The following is a 12,624-nucleotide window of genomic DNA, read 5'->3' on the forward strand; positions in this document are numbered from 1 at the left end:
GGGTGGTCGTGGTGTGGATGAAGTCGGGAGAAGAGGATGGATCGTGATTTAGAGTGATTGAGCCCGATGCCATGCGCGAGGAACTGATTGTTGAGGGAAGTGAGGCCGCGGCCGAGACGGTCGCAGAGCAGCCGCTCGGAAACTGAAGAGGCCAGGAGACAGGTATCATCGGCGTACTGGACAAGATAGGTGCCGGGAGGGGGCTTGAGATCAGAGATGTGGAGGGTAAAAAGTAGCGGTGAGAGAATGGCGCCCTGGGGGACGCCGGCGGAGATGGGGCGGGGGCCGGAGAGGACCCCCTCCACCCGAACCCGGAAGGTGCGACCCTCCAGGAAGGAGCAGAGGAGGCGGATGAGATGAGATGAGAGGTCGGTGGCAGAGAGGCGCTGGAGGAGCTGGGCATGCGGAACGGAATCGAAAGCACGGGCGAGGTCAAGAAGCACCATGCCCGTGTGTTGCCGCCTGGCGAATCCCTGGACCACCAGGTGCTCCACACGGGCAATGGCGTGGGTCGTCGAGTGGCGGGGGCGGAAACCGAACTGGTGGCGGGGTAGAAGGTCCAGGGTGGTGACTTGAAAGAGGAGACGGCGGTGGATCGCCCGTTCCGCGACCTTGGACAGAATAGGAAGAAGCGAGATGGGCCGAAAAGATGAAGGGAGAGACGGGGGCTTGCCAGGTTTGGGGATGGGTGAGACGACGGCGGTTTTCCAGGGGGTGGGGAAGTGGCAGAGGAGGAACATTGCGTTGAAAAGACGGGTCAGAAACACAAGGGCCTTGCGAGGTAGGGCACGGAGCACGGGGGAGGGCAGAGAGTCGTGGCCAGGAGCAGAACGGGGCCGAAGGCGGGCGAGCAGGGTGCGGACCTCGGAAGGCGTGACGAGCGGCAGGGGGAAGGTGGCCGGAAGGGGGGGCAAAGTGACGTGGCGAGACAGGAGGCGGGCCCCGTCCTCGTCGTCCGAAGACTCGGAGGACAGGGAAGGGCCGGGTGCGGATGCGAAGGTGGTCGCCAGGTAGGCGGCCACCGCCTCGGATCGCTCCGAGGCCGTTTCCGCCACACCCGTGGGGGTGGTCAACGGGGGGATGGTGGTAGGAACCGAGCGGAGACGACGGACGTGAGACCAGAGGGAGCCGGAGCAAGCAGAGAGGGATTGGAGACGCCGAGTCTCCAGACGGGCCCTCCACTCCGCGACCAATCGCCGGCAGCGCCCCCGCAGCACCAGGTACACCCGCCGGTGCAGCAGGGAACGACTAGCCTGCCAGAGGACGCGGAAGCGGTTGCGCAAGGACAAGGCGTCCCGGAGGTAAGGCGGAAATGGGTCGACAAGGGGACGGGGGGGAACCAGAGGTATGTTGGCAGAGGCGGCCGCGGAAATGGCGTCGGTCAGCGAGAGAACGTTGGCGTCAAGGCGGGCAGGGGTATCGAACGGAACAGACAGGTCTATGGCAGCGGAGAGGGAACGCTGAAAACCGCCCCAGTCGGCCTTGGGAAAATCGAAGCGGGGGAGGTGGGGGTTAGAACGGGGGTGAAAGTGAAGTGTGGCAAGAACAGGCAAGTGGTCGGAGGTGCCGGAGGTGATGGTGGTGAGATCCGAGAGAATGGGGAGGGGCGTGGACAGTGCAAAGTCGATGATGCTGGGTTGCCGGTTGAGCTGGGCCGGAAAAAATGTCGGGGTCGGAGGGGCATAAAGAGAGAGAGGAGTACGCCGAAGGAGTTGCCGGAGGGAGCTGCCCCGCCGGTTCGCGGCGGCACAGCCCCAGAAGGGATGGGTGGCGTTGAAGTCCCCGGCCAGCACGACGTGGGCGTCGAGCCGACCGAGGGCGACAACGTCGGCCGTGGGAAAGGCGTACTGAGGGGGGAGGTACAAGGATACCAAGGTCAGGGAGTACGGGAGGCCGTGCAAGCGCACAGCAACCGCCTCGGCCGCGGGGGAAGAAGGGATGCGACGGCGATGATGTGAAATGGTGTTGCGGACGAGTAACGCCACCCCCCCGCCCCGACCATCGCGATCGGCACGGTGGACCGCATACCCGGGGACCAGGACGGGGGCAGAGGGGGAGAGCCAGGTCTCAGAAAGGAACACGACGTCGGGCGATCGCTCGTGGAGCAGGTGCAAAAGGTCGTGGAGCTTAGGGAGGAGGGAAAAGACGTTCCAGATGAGGACACTAAGGGGAGGGGCGGGATCCATCGAAGAAATTCAGAAGGGCCTGGAGGAGCACTTCGAACTTCTCGGTGGAGGTGCGGGCTCGGGAGAGTGCCGTCAGGACAGACCGGATGAGCGGGAGGTACTGTCGGATGAATGAAAGGAAGTCGTGAATGAGGGATGAAAGCGACGAGCAGTCTGAGTCGGAGGCAAGCGGTCGAGAGTCAGAAGAAGGAGCGGAAGGAGGAGGGTGCGAGGTGGCAGAGGGGGGAACAACCGGTACAACGGGGGGAGGGCGTGCCCAAGCATTGGTGGAGAGAGCAGGAAACGTCTTGGGATCGGACAGGGACGGGACAGAGGGCCCGGTCCCCACGGCAGTCGTCGTGGCGTCAGTGAGTCGTTGAGGGTGTCGGCGCAGGTAAGCCTGAATCACGCGACAGTCAGTGGAAGTAGCGAAGTGGGCCCCGTCACAAAGCGTGCAGCGTCGGGTAGTCGAGGTGCAGTCCCGAGACCAGTGGGGCCCAGCGCACTTGAAACAGGCGAGGTCCCGGTGGCATCGGGAGGACGGGTGTCCAGGCCGCTGGCAGCGGTAGCACTGAGGTACGCGCCCCGAGCCGCGGTATTTCTCAACTGCCACCACCCAGCAGCCCAATGTCTTCAACTTCAGGAAGGGGGCTGCCTCACCCAGACCGGATGTAGTGACCAGGAAAGGCCGGGTCGTTGAAGTAGGAGAGGTGCGCATGGCCACCACAGATGCCACAGGTAGGTGCAGGTCGAGCAGGGACTGGGTGACCTCGTCAGCCGTCGTGGAGAGAGGGAGTTTCTTGATCACAACTCGATCGGCACGCTCGTCGGGGCGGAGATGGGTGTAGGGTTTATATCCGAGGCGTTGGAGTTCGTCAAATAGGAGCTGGTGGTCCTGAGGGTTGCTGGTATAAAAGGAGGTGCGGTCATTGACGGAGGTGACAGAGAGAGGACCGGAGAGGAGAGACTGAAAACGTTGTGCAGTGGCGAAGGGGCCGGCTGTGGGCGTGAGAAGGCAGGCGATCGGAGGCATGCGAGGCGTGCGAGGAGTGGAGGTAGGCGGGCGAGGCGCCGCCGAGGAGGAGGCACGAGGCTGCGAGGCTGGAGGGCGGGGTGGAGCACGAGATGAGCTGGGACTCGTCGAAGAGGGGCCCGGGAGAGTGGTGAAGGGCACAGGAGGAGGTTGCGTGTCGGGCCGGTGCCGCTTAGCATGCTGCTTGCGGCGGGGCTTGGCAGTCAAGGGTCGGTCCGAGGAGGCAGCCCCAGCGCCGTCGTCGGTGTCGGTATCCGGTAGACTGAGGAGACTGTCGTAGCGGTTGCTGGTAGGGACGGCATCGTCGGAGGAGTGCTGGTCGGGGTGGGCGCGCTTGACGGTCTTCGTGGGAACGATGAAGCCGGTGTCCATGGGAGTAGCAGTCGCAGCAGGAGGAACGGCGGCAGGCGGTGAGTCGGTCGGCAACAGCGGAAGAGAAGGCGCAGGAGACATGATCGGTGAAGTGATGCAGGCCGTGGTGGTAGTAGTAGTCACAGTTGGTGGTGTTGGAGCAGAGGTAGTCGTAGGCAGAGCGAGGATGGTGGAGACGTCCAGGCCGTGAAGATGTTTCGTCTCGCTGACCTTAATGCAAACAGTCTGGGTGCGCAGCCCGGCTGGCGCGGGGGAGGGAGGCGGAGCCACCCCCCCGACCCCAGCAGCGCCCGCCTCCCCAGACCCGACTTGCATGGTCTCCAAGCGCTGGCGATGCGGTCCACAGTATTGTCGTGGCTGGGGTGGCCGATTGTCAGTAGTCATCTCATCGCCAGAACCGGCCTCGGCCGAGGGCCTCGGACCAAAGTCGTCCCCGCCCTGGTTCGGCGTCATCGGGAGAGAGTCCATTCCAAACTCTCCCCTCGGCCTCCCCAATAGGCTACAACTTGGTTGCCGGGAGTCACAAGAAGTGGCCTCGGCCGATGGCCTCTGACCGAGGTCGCCCCCGCCCTGGTTTGGCTTCATCGGGAGGGAGTCCATTCCAAACTCCCCCCTCAGCCGCCCCAATAGGCCGCGACTCGGTGGCGCACAGCACTCACAAGAAGAAGATCTAGGATCTAAGAACTAGATCTACACAAGAGCACTCCTGGTGGTCGACTCAGGAACTAGCAGCAGCAGGTCTCGGCGGCTCGCTGAAATTGCTGAAAGGAAACCAGTTAGTTAATGGCCAAAAGTGCTCAGATTTGCTTCAAAAAGCTTTTAAAAAATTCCCCTGAACAGTTTGATGCCTTTGAAGGGAAACCAGAGCACGGTTGAAACTTTGAAAATCCGGACTATATAGGAAAAATGTGCGGACCACCACTAATGGTGAAAATAGCGTACGGTCGTGCAGCCTGAAGCCGCGAATCGTCCGAAAATCGCCTCGTGGGACACGGCACTCGATATTTCGTGAAACCCTAGGTATGTTGCTAATGGAAAAAAGTTCCCCTCTCGACTGTGCCGTGGTGCCCGCCTTTTTGCCGAGGCGGACGCGACGACCCGAGTGCCGCCACGCGGCAAACGGTGTAACCAAGTGCCGCCACGCGGCAAACGGGGTAACCAAATGCACGCGGCGGTCGACCGTCGCCGTGGGTACAGAAACAAAGGAAACGAGGTGCGAGTAGAAACGGGCAGTTGTAGGAAGAAATTGTATTTGCATTGTTGGTGTGTACTGTCATGTAGTGTGATGAACTGGCACGGGAGTGTTATGTCTGGGGAAAGAGCTGTTTCGGAGGTAGAAGTACATAACCTCAAAACACGTTGATGAGGTGGTCCGAGCTCCAAGTGAAATAGAAAAGCGAAACACTGCGCAGCATACTTACCTGGCGTAGGGGCTACCCTGATCAAGCAGGGGGTTCCCCCAGGGTGAGGCTCTTCCCTTGCACTTCGGTTGAGCTGACCTCTGCGATTACCCCAAATGTGGGTAACTCGGGCGCGTAATTTTTGGTAGTCGGGACTGCGTTCGCGCTGTCCCGGTGAAAAAATTTCAACTTAGTAGTTGTGAAGTAGTGTTAAGAATTATGTACAGTGAAGTGTAATTTTTTTTTTTTTTTTCATCTGTGTATGGTATGTAATGCATTCGTAGGTCTCAAGTTTACGGTGCCTTGGCGAACAACCCCACCGTCTTGAAAGTGCGGAAGGAAGGTACGTAATTGTGCATGGTAATAGTTGAAAAAAGAAAAAAAAAATTCCCATGAACGATACTTGTCCAATTCGATTTTTCAGATTTCCCCCTCCCCGCCTCACCCCCGGGCCCAGTGGTTTAACGGTAACCGGCCCAGTGTGTAAACACTGGGCACAACAAAAAATTGTTTAAAGACTCATCAAATGTTCCCCTCCACGGAAATCTTTAGTAAAAGGCGAAAGATTTATGCGTTTGAAGGGAAACCAGAGCACGGTTGAAACTTTGAAAATCCGGACTATATAGGAAAAATGTGCGGACCACCACTAATGGTGAAAATAGCGTACGGTCGTGCAGCCTGAAGCCGCGAATCGTCCGAAAATCGCCTCGTGGGACACGGCACTCGATATTTCGTGAAACCCTAGGTATGTTGCTAATGGAAAAAAGTTCCCCTCTCGACTGTGCCGTGGTGCCCGCCTTTTTGCCGAGGCGGACGCGACGACCCGAGTGCCGCCACGCGGCAAACGGTGTAACCAAGTGCCGCCACGCGGCAAACGGGGTAACCAAATGCACGCGGCGGTCGACCGTCGCCGTGGGTACAGAAACAAAGGAAACGAGGTGCGAGTAGAAACGGGCAGTTGTAGGAAGAAATTGTATTTGCATTGTTGGTGTGTACTGTCATGTAGTGTGATGAACTGGCACGGGAGTGTTATGTCTGGGGAAAGAGCTGTTTCGGAGGTAGAAGTACATAACCTCAAAACACGTTGATGAGGTGGTCCGAGCTCCAAGTGAAATAGAAAAGCGAAACACTGCGCAGCATACTTACCTGGCGTAGGGGCTACCCTGATCAAGCAGGGGGTTCCCCCAGGGTGAGGCTCTTCCCTTGCACTTCGGTTGAGCTGACCTCTGCGATTACCCCAAATGTGGGTAACTCGGGCGCGTAATTTTTGGTAGTCGGGACTGCGTTCGCGCTGTCCCGGTGAAAAAATTTCAACTTAGTAGTTGTGAAGTAGTGTTAAGAATTATGTACAGTGAAGTGTAATTTTTTTTTTTTTTTTCATCTGTGTATGGTATGTAATGCATTCGTAGGTCTCAAGTTTACGGTGCCTTGGCGAACAACCCCACCGTCTTGAAAGTGCGGAAGGAAGGTACGTAATTGTGCATGGTAATAGTTGAAAAAAGAAAAAAAAAATTCCCATGAACGATACTTGTCCAATTCGATTTTTCAGATTTCCCCCTCCCCGCCTCACCCCCGGGCCCAGTGGTTTAACGGTAACCGGCCCAGTGTGTAAACACTGGGCACAACAAAAAATTGTTTAAAGACTCATCAAATGTTCCCCTCCACGGAAATCTTTAGTAAAAGGCGAAAGATTTATGCGTTTGAAGGGAAACCAGAGCACGGTTGAAACTTTGAAAATCCGGACTATATAGGAAAAATGTGCGGACCACCACTAATGGTGAAAATAGCGTACGGTCGTGCAGCCTGAAGCCGCGAATCGTCCGAAAATCGCCTCGTGGGACACGGCACTCGATATTTCGTGAAACCCTAGGTATGTTGCTAATGGAAAAAAGTTCCCCTCTCGACTGTGCCGTGGTGCCCGCCTTTTTGCCGAGGCGGACGCGACGACCCGAGTGCCGCCACGCGGCAAACGGTGTAACCAAGTGCCGCCACGCGGCAAACGGGGTAACCAAATGCACGCGGCGGTCGACCGTCGCCGTGGGTACAGAAACAAAGGAAACGAGGTGCGAGTAGAAACGGGCAGTTGTAGGAAGAAATTGTATTTGCATTGTTGGTGTGTACTGTCATGTAGTGTGATGAACTGGCACGGGAGTGTTATGTCTGGGGAAAGAGCTGTTTCGGAGGTAGAAGTACATAACCTCAAAACACGTTGATGAGGTGGTCCGAGCTCCAAGTGAAATAGAAAAGCGAAACACTGCGCAGCATACTTACCTGGCGTAGGGGCTACCCTGATCAAGCAGGGGGTTCCCCCAGGGTGAGGCTCTTCCCTTGCACTTCGGTTGAGCTGACCTCTGCGATTACCCCAAATGTGGGTAACTCGGGCGCGTAATTTTTGGTAGTCGGGACTGCGTTCGCGCTGTCCCGGTGAAAAAATTTCAACTTAGTAGTTGTGAAGTAGTGTTAAGAATTATGTACAGTGAAGTGTAATTTTTTTTTTTTTTTTCATCTGTGTATGGTATGTAATGCATTCGTAGGTCTCAAGTTTACGGTGCCTTGGCGAACAACCCCACCGTCTTGAAAGTGCGGAAGGAAGGTACGTAATTGTGCATGGTAATAGTTGAAAAAAGAAAAAAAAAATTCCCATGAACGATACTTGTCCAATTCGATTTTTCAGATTTCCCCCTCCCCGCCTCACCCCCGGGCCCAGTGGTTTAACGGTAACCGGCCCAGTGTGTAAACACTGGGCACAACAAAAAATTGTTTAAAGACTCATCAAATGTTCCCCTCCACGGAAATCTTTAGTAAAAGGCGAAAGATTTATGCGTTTGAAGGGAAACCAGAGCACGGTTGAAACTTTGAAAATCCGGACTATATAGGAAAAATGTGCGGACCACCACTAATGGTGAAAATAGCGTACGGTCGTGCAGCCTGAAGCCGCGAATCGTCCGAAAATCGCCTCGTGGGACACGGCACTCGATATTTCGTGAAACCCTAGGTATGTTGCTAATGGAAAAAAGTTCCCCTCTCGACTGTGCCGTGGTGCCCGCCTTTTTGCCGAGGCGGACGCGACGACCCGAGTGCCGCCACGCGGCAAACGGTGTAACCAAGTGCCGCCACGCGGCAAACGGGGTAACCAAATGCACGCGGCGGTCGACCGTCGCCGTGGGTACAGAAACAAAGGAAACGAGGTGCGAGTAGAAACGGGCAGTTGTAGGAAGAAATTGTATTTGCATTGTTGGTGTGTACTGTCATGTAGTGTGATGAACTGGCACGGGAGTGTTATGTCTGGGGAAAGAGCTGTTTCGGAGGTAGAAGTACATAACCTCAAAACACGTTGATGAGGTGGTCCGAGCTCCAAGTGAAATAGAAAAGCGAAACACTGCGCAGCATACTTACCTGGCGTAGGGGCTACCCTGATCAAGCAGGGGGTTCCCCCAGGGTGAGGCTCTTCCCTTGCACTTCGGTTGAGCTGACCTCTGCGATTACCCCAAATGTGGGTAACTCGGGCGCGTAATTTTTGGTAGTCGGGACTGCGTTCGCGCTGTCCCGGTGAAAAAATTTCAACTTAGTAGTTGTGAAGTAGTGTTAAGAATTATGTACAGTGAAGTGTAATTTTTTTTTTTTTTTTCATCTGTGTATGGTATGTAATGCATTCGTAGGTCTCAAGTTTACGGTGCCTTGGCGAACAACCCCACCGTCTTGAAAGTGCGGAAGGAAGGTACGTAATTGTGCATGGTAATAGTTGAAAAAAGAAAAAAAAAATTCCCATGAACGATACTTGTCCAATTCGATTTTTCAGATTTCCCCCTCCCCGCCTCACCCCCGGGCCCAGTGGTTTAACGGTAACCGGCCCAGTGTGTAAACACTGGGCACAACAAAAAATTGTTTAAAGACTCATCAAATGTTCCCCTCCACGGAAATCTTTAGTAAAAGGCGAAAGATTTATGCGTTTGAAGGGAAACCAGAGCACGGTTGAAACTTTGAAAATCCGGACTATATAGGAAAAATGTGCGGACCACCACTAATGGTGAAAATAGCGTACGGTCGTGCAGCCTGAAGCCGCGAATCGTCCGAAAATCGCCTCGTGGGACACGGCACTCGATATTTCGTGAAACCCTAGGTATGTTGCTAATGGAAAAAAGTTCCCCTCTCGACTGTGCCGTGGTGCCCGCCTTTTTGCCGAGGCGGACGCGACGACCCGAGTGCCGCCACGCGGCAAACGGTGTAACCAAGTGCCGCCACGCGGCAAACGGGGTAACCAAATGCACGCGGCGGTCGACCGTCGCCGTGGGTACAGAAACAAAGGAAACGAGGTGCGAGTAGAAACGGGCAGTTGTAGGAAGAAATTGTATTTGCATTGTTGGTGTGTACTGTCATGTAGTGTGATGAACTGGCACGGGAGTGTTATGTCTGGGGAAAGAGCTGTTTCGGAGGTAGAAGTACATAACCTCAAAACACGTTGATGAGGTGGTCCGAGCTCCAAGTGAAATAGAAAAGCGAAACACTGCGCAGCATACTTACCTGGCGTAGGGGCTACCCTGATCAAGCAGGGGGTTCCCCCAGGGTGAGGCTCTTCCCTTGCACTTCGGTTGAGCTGACCTCTGCGATTACCCCAAATGTGGGTAACTCGGGCGCGTAATTTTTGGTAGTCGGGACTGCGTTCGCGCTGTCCCGGTGAAAAAATTTCAACTTAGTAGTTGTGAAGTAGTGTTAAGAATTATGTACAGTGAAGTGTAATTTTTTTTTTTTTTTTCATCTGTGTATGGTATGTAATGCATTCGTAGGTCTCAAGTTTACGGTGCCTTGGCGAACAACCCCACCGTCTTGAAAGTGCGGAAGGAAGGTACGTAATTGTGCATGGTAATAGTTGAAAAAAGAAAAAAAAAATTCCCATGAACGATACTTGTCCAATTCGATTTTTCAGATTTCCCCCTCCCCGCCTCACCCCCGGGCCCAGTGGTTTAACGGTAACCGGCCCAGTGTGTAAACACTGGGCACAACAAAAAATTGTTTAAAGACTCATCAAATGTTCCCCTCCACGGAAATCTTTAGTAAAAGGCGAAAGATTTATGCGTTTGAAGGGAAACCAGAGCACGGTTGAAACTTTGAAAATCCGGACTATATAGGAAAAATGTGCGGACCACCACTAATGGTGAAAATAGCGTACGGTCGTGCAGCCTGAAGCCGCGAATCGTCCGAAAATCGCCTCGTGGGACACGGCACTCGATATTTCGTGAAACCCTAGGTATGTTGCTAATGGAAAAAAGTTCCCCTCTCGACTGTGCCGTGGTGCCCGCCTTTTTGCCGAGGCGGACGCGACGACCCGAGTGCCGCCACGCGGCAAACGGTGTAACCAAGTGCCGCCACGCGGCAAACGGGGTAACCAAATGCACGCGGCGGTCGACCGTCGCCGTGGGTACAGAAACAAAGGAAACGAGGTGCGAGTAGAAACGGGCAGTTGTAGGAAGAAATTGTATTTGCATTGTTGGTGTGTACTGTCATGTAGTGTGATGAACTGGCACGGGAGTGTTATGTCTGGGGAAAGAGCTGTTTCGGAGGTAGAAGTACATAACCTCAAAACACGTTGATGAGGTGGTCCGAGCTCCAAGTGAAATAGAAAAGCGAAACACTGCGCAGCATACTTACCTGGCGTAGGGGCTACCCTGATCAAGCAGGGGGTTCCCCCAGGGTGAGGCTCTTCCCTTGCACTTCGGTTGAGCTGACCTCTGCGATTACCCCAAATGTGGGTAACTCGGGCGCGTAATTTTTGGTAGTCGGGACTGCGTTCGCGCTGTCCCGGTGAAAAAATTTCAACTTAGTAGTTGTGAAGTAGTGTTAAGAATTATGTACAGTGAAGTGTAATTTTTTTTTTTTTTTTCATCTGTGTATGGTATGTAATGCATTCGTAGGTCTCAAGTTTACGGTGCCTTGGCGAACAACCCCACCGTCTTGAAAGTGCGGAAGGAAGGTACGTAATTGTGCATGGTAATAGTTGAAAAAAGAAAAAAAAAATTCCCATGAACGATACTTGTCCAATTCGATTTTTCAGATTTCCCCCTCCCCGCCTCACCCCCGGGCCCAGTGGTTTAACGGTAACCGGCCCAGTGTGTAAACACTGGGCACAACAAAAAATTGTTTAAAGACTCATCAAATGTTCCCCTCCACGGAAATCTTTAGTAAAAGGCGAAAGATTTATGCGTTTGAAGGGAAACCAGAGCACGGTTGAAACTTTGAAAATCCGGACTATATAGGAAAAATGTGCGGACCACCACTAATGGTGAAAATAGCGTACGGTCGTGCAGCCTGAAGCCGCGAATCGTCCGAAAATCGCCTCGTGGGACACGGCACTCGATATTTCGTGAAACCCTAGGTATGTTGCTAATGGAAAAAAGTTCCCCTCTCGACTGTGCCGTGGTGCCCGCCTTTTTGCCGAGGCGGACGCGACGACCCGAGTGCCGCCACGCGGCAAACGGTGTAACCAAGTGCCGCCACGCGGCAAACGGGGTAACCAAATGCACGCGGCGGTCGACCGTCGCCGTGGGTACAGAAACAAAGGAAACGAGGTGCGAGTAGAAACGGGCAGTTGTAGGAAGAAATTGTATTTGCATTGTTGGTGTGTACTGTCATGTAGTGTGATGAACTGGCACGGGAGTGTTATGTCTGGGGAAAGAGCTGTTTCGGAGGTAGAAGTACATAACCTCAAAACACGTTGATGAGGTGGTCCGAGCTCCAAGTGAAATAGAAAAGCGAAACACTGCGCAGCATACTTACCTGGCGTAGGGGCTACCCTGATCAAGCAGGGGGTTCCCCCAGGGTGAGGCTCTTCCCTTGCACTTCGGTTGAGCTGACCTCTGCGATTACCCCAAATGTGGGTAACTCGGGCGCGTAATTTTTGGTAGTCGGGACTGCGTTCGCGCTGTCCCGGTGAAAAAATTTCAACTTAGTAGTTGTGAAGTAGTGTTAAGAATTATGTACAGTGAAGTGTAATTTTTTTTTTTTTTTTCATCTGTGTATGGTATGTAATGCATTCGTAGGTCTCAAGTTTACGGTGCCTTGGCGAACAACCCCACCGTCTTGAAAGTGCGGAAGGAAGGTACGTAATTGTGCATGGTAATAGTTGAAAAAAGAAAAAAAAAATTCCCATGAACGATACTTGTCCAATTCGATTTTTCAGATTTCCCCCTCCCCGCCTCACCCCCGGGCCCAGTGGTTTAACGGTAACCGGCCCAGTGTGTAAACACTGGGCACAACAAAAAATTGTTTAAAGACTCATCAAATGTTCCCCTCCACGGAAATCTTTAGTAAAAGGCGAAAGATTTATGCGTTTGAAGGGAAACCAGAGCACGGTTGAAACTTTGAAAATCCGGACTATATAGGAAAAATGTGCGGACCACCACTAATGGTGAAAATAGCGTACGGTCGTGCAGCCTGAAGCCGCGAATCGTCCGAAAATCGCCTCGTGGGACACGGCACTCGATATTTCGTGAAACCCTAGGTATGTTGCTAATGGAAAAAAGTTCCCCTCTCGACTGTGCCGTGGTGCCCGCCTTTTTGCCGAGGCGGACGCGACGACCCGAGTGCCGCCACGCGGCAAACGGTGTAACCAAGTGCCGCCACGCGGCAAACGGGGTAACCAAATGCACGCGGCGGTCGA

At 54.1% G+C, this 12,624-nt stretch overlaps 14 non-coding genes across 14 annotated transcripts; 7 read left to right on the forward strand and 7 right to left on the reverse strand.

Annotated features, from left to right (window-relative positions):
* Window positions 1-4,983: 4,983 nt before the first annotated feature.
* LOC134546095 (U1 spliceosomal RNA) lies at window positions 4,984-5,146 on the forward strand. The gene has a single exon (XR_010079044.1). It is a non-coding gene; the product is annotated as a U1 spliceosomal RNA (small nuclear RNA).
* Window positions 5,147-5,445: 299 nt separating this feature from the next.
* Window positions 5,446-5,565, reverse strand: LOC134546064 (U5 spliceosomal RNA). Its single transcript, XR_010079013.1, has one exon. It is a non-coding gene; the product is annotated as a U5 spliceosomal RNA (small nuclear RNA).
* Window positions 5,566-6,108: 543 nt separating this feature from the next.
* LOC134546096 (U1 spliceosomal RNA) lies at window positions 6,109-6,271 on the forward strand. The gene has a single exon (XR_010079045.1). It is a non-coding gene; the product is annotated as a U1 spliceosomal RNA (small nuclear RNA).
* Window positions 6,272-6,570: 299 nt separating this feature from the next.
* LOC134546065 (U5 spliceosomal RNA) lies at window positions 6,571-6,690 on the reverse strand. The gene has a single exon (XR_010079014.1). It is a non-coding gene; the product is annotated as a U5 spliceosomal RNA (small nuclear RNA).
* Window positions 6,691-7,233: 543 nt separating this feature from the next.
* On the forward strand, window positions 7,234-7,396 carry LOC134546097 (U1 spliceosomal RNA). The gene has a single exon (XR_010079046.1). It is a non-coding gene; the product is annotated as a U1 spliceosomal RNA (small nuclear RNA).
* Window positions 7,397-7,695: 299 nt separating this feature from the next.
* Window positions 7,696-7,815, reverse strand: LOC134546066 (U5 spliceosomal RNA). Its single transcript, XR_010079015.1, has one exon. It is a non-coding gene; the product is annotated as a U5 spliceosomal RNA (small nuclear RNA).
* Window positions 7,816-8,358: 543 nt separating this feature from the next.
* Window positions 8,359-8,521, forward strand: LOC134546098 (U1 spliceosomal RNA). The gene has a single exon (XR_010079047.1). It is a non-coding gene; the product is annotated as a U1 spliceosomal RNA (small nuclear RNA).
* Window positions 8,522-8,820: 299 nt separating this feature from the next.
* LOC134546067 (U5 spliceosomal RNA) lies at window positions 8,821-8,940 on the reverse strand. Its single transcript, XR_010079016.1, has one exon. It is a non-coding gene; the product is annotated as a U5 spliceosomal RNA (small nuclear RNA).
* A 543-nt stretch (window positions 8,941-9,483) lies between these two features.
* LOC134546099 (U1 spliceosomal RNA) lies at window positions 9,484-9,646 on the forward strand. The gene has a single exon (XR_010079048.1). It is a non-coding gene; the product is annotated as a U1 spliceosomal RNA (small nuclear RNA).
* Window positions 9,647-9,945: 299 nt separating this feature from the next.
* On the reverse strand, window positions 9,946-10,065 carry LOC134546069 (U5 spliceosomal RNA). Its single transcript, XR_010079018.1, has one exon. It is a non-coding gene; the product is annotated as a U5 spliceosomal RNA (small nuclear RNA).
* A 543-nt stretch (window positions 10,066-10,608) lies between these two features.
* Window positions 10,609-10,771, forward strand: LOC134546100 (U1 spliceosomal RNA). The gene has a single exon (XR_010079049.1). It is a non-coding gene; the product is annotated as a U1 spliceosomal RNA (small nuclear RNA).
* Window positions 10,772-11,070: 299 nt separating this feature from the next.
* On the reverse strand, window positions 11,071-11,190 carry LOC134546070 (U5 spliceosomal RNA). The gene has a single exon (XR_010079019.1). It is a non-coding gene; the product is annotated as a U5 spliceosomal RNA (small nuclear RNA).
* Window positions 11,191-11,733: 543 nt separating this feature from the next.
* Window positions 11,734-11,896, forward strand: LOC134546101 (U1 spliceosomal RNA). Its single transcript, XR_010079050.1, has one exon. It is a non-coding gene; the product is annotated as a U1 spliceosomal RNA (small nuclear RNA).
* Window positions 11,897-12,195: 299 nt separating this feature from the next.
* LOC134546071 (U5 spliceosomal RNA) lies at window positions 12,196-12,315 on the reverse strand. Its single transcript, XR_010079020.1, has one exon. It is a non-coding gene; the product is annotated as a U5 spliceosomal RNA (small nuclear RNA).
* Between the last annotated feature and the right edge of the window lie 309 nt (window positions 12,316-12,624).

This window comes from Bacillus rossius, unplaced genomic scaffold (assembly GCF_032445375.1).
Source record: "Bacillus rossius redtenbacheri isolate Brsri unplaced genomic scaffold, Brsri_v3 Brsri_v3_scf97, whole genome shotgun sequence".
Classification (NCBI taxonomy): Eukaryota; Metazoa; Arthropoda; class Insecta; order Phasmatodea; family Bacillidae; genus Bacillus; species Bacillus rossius.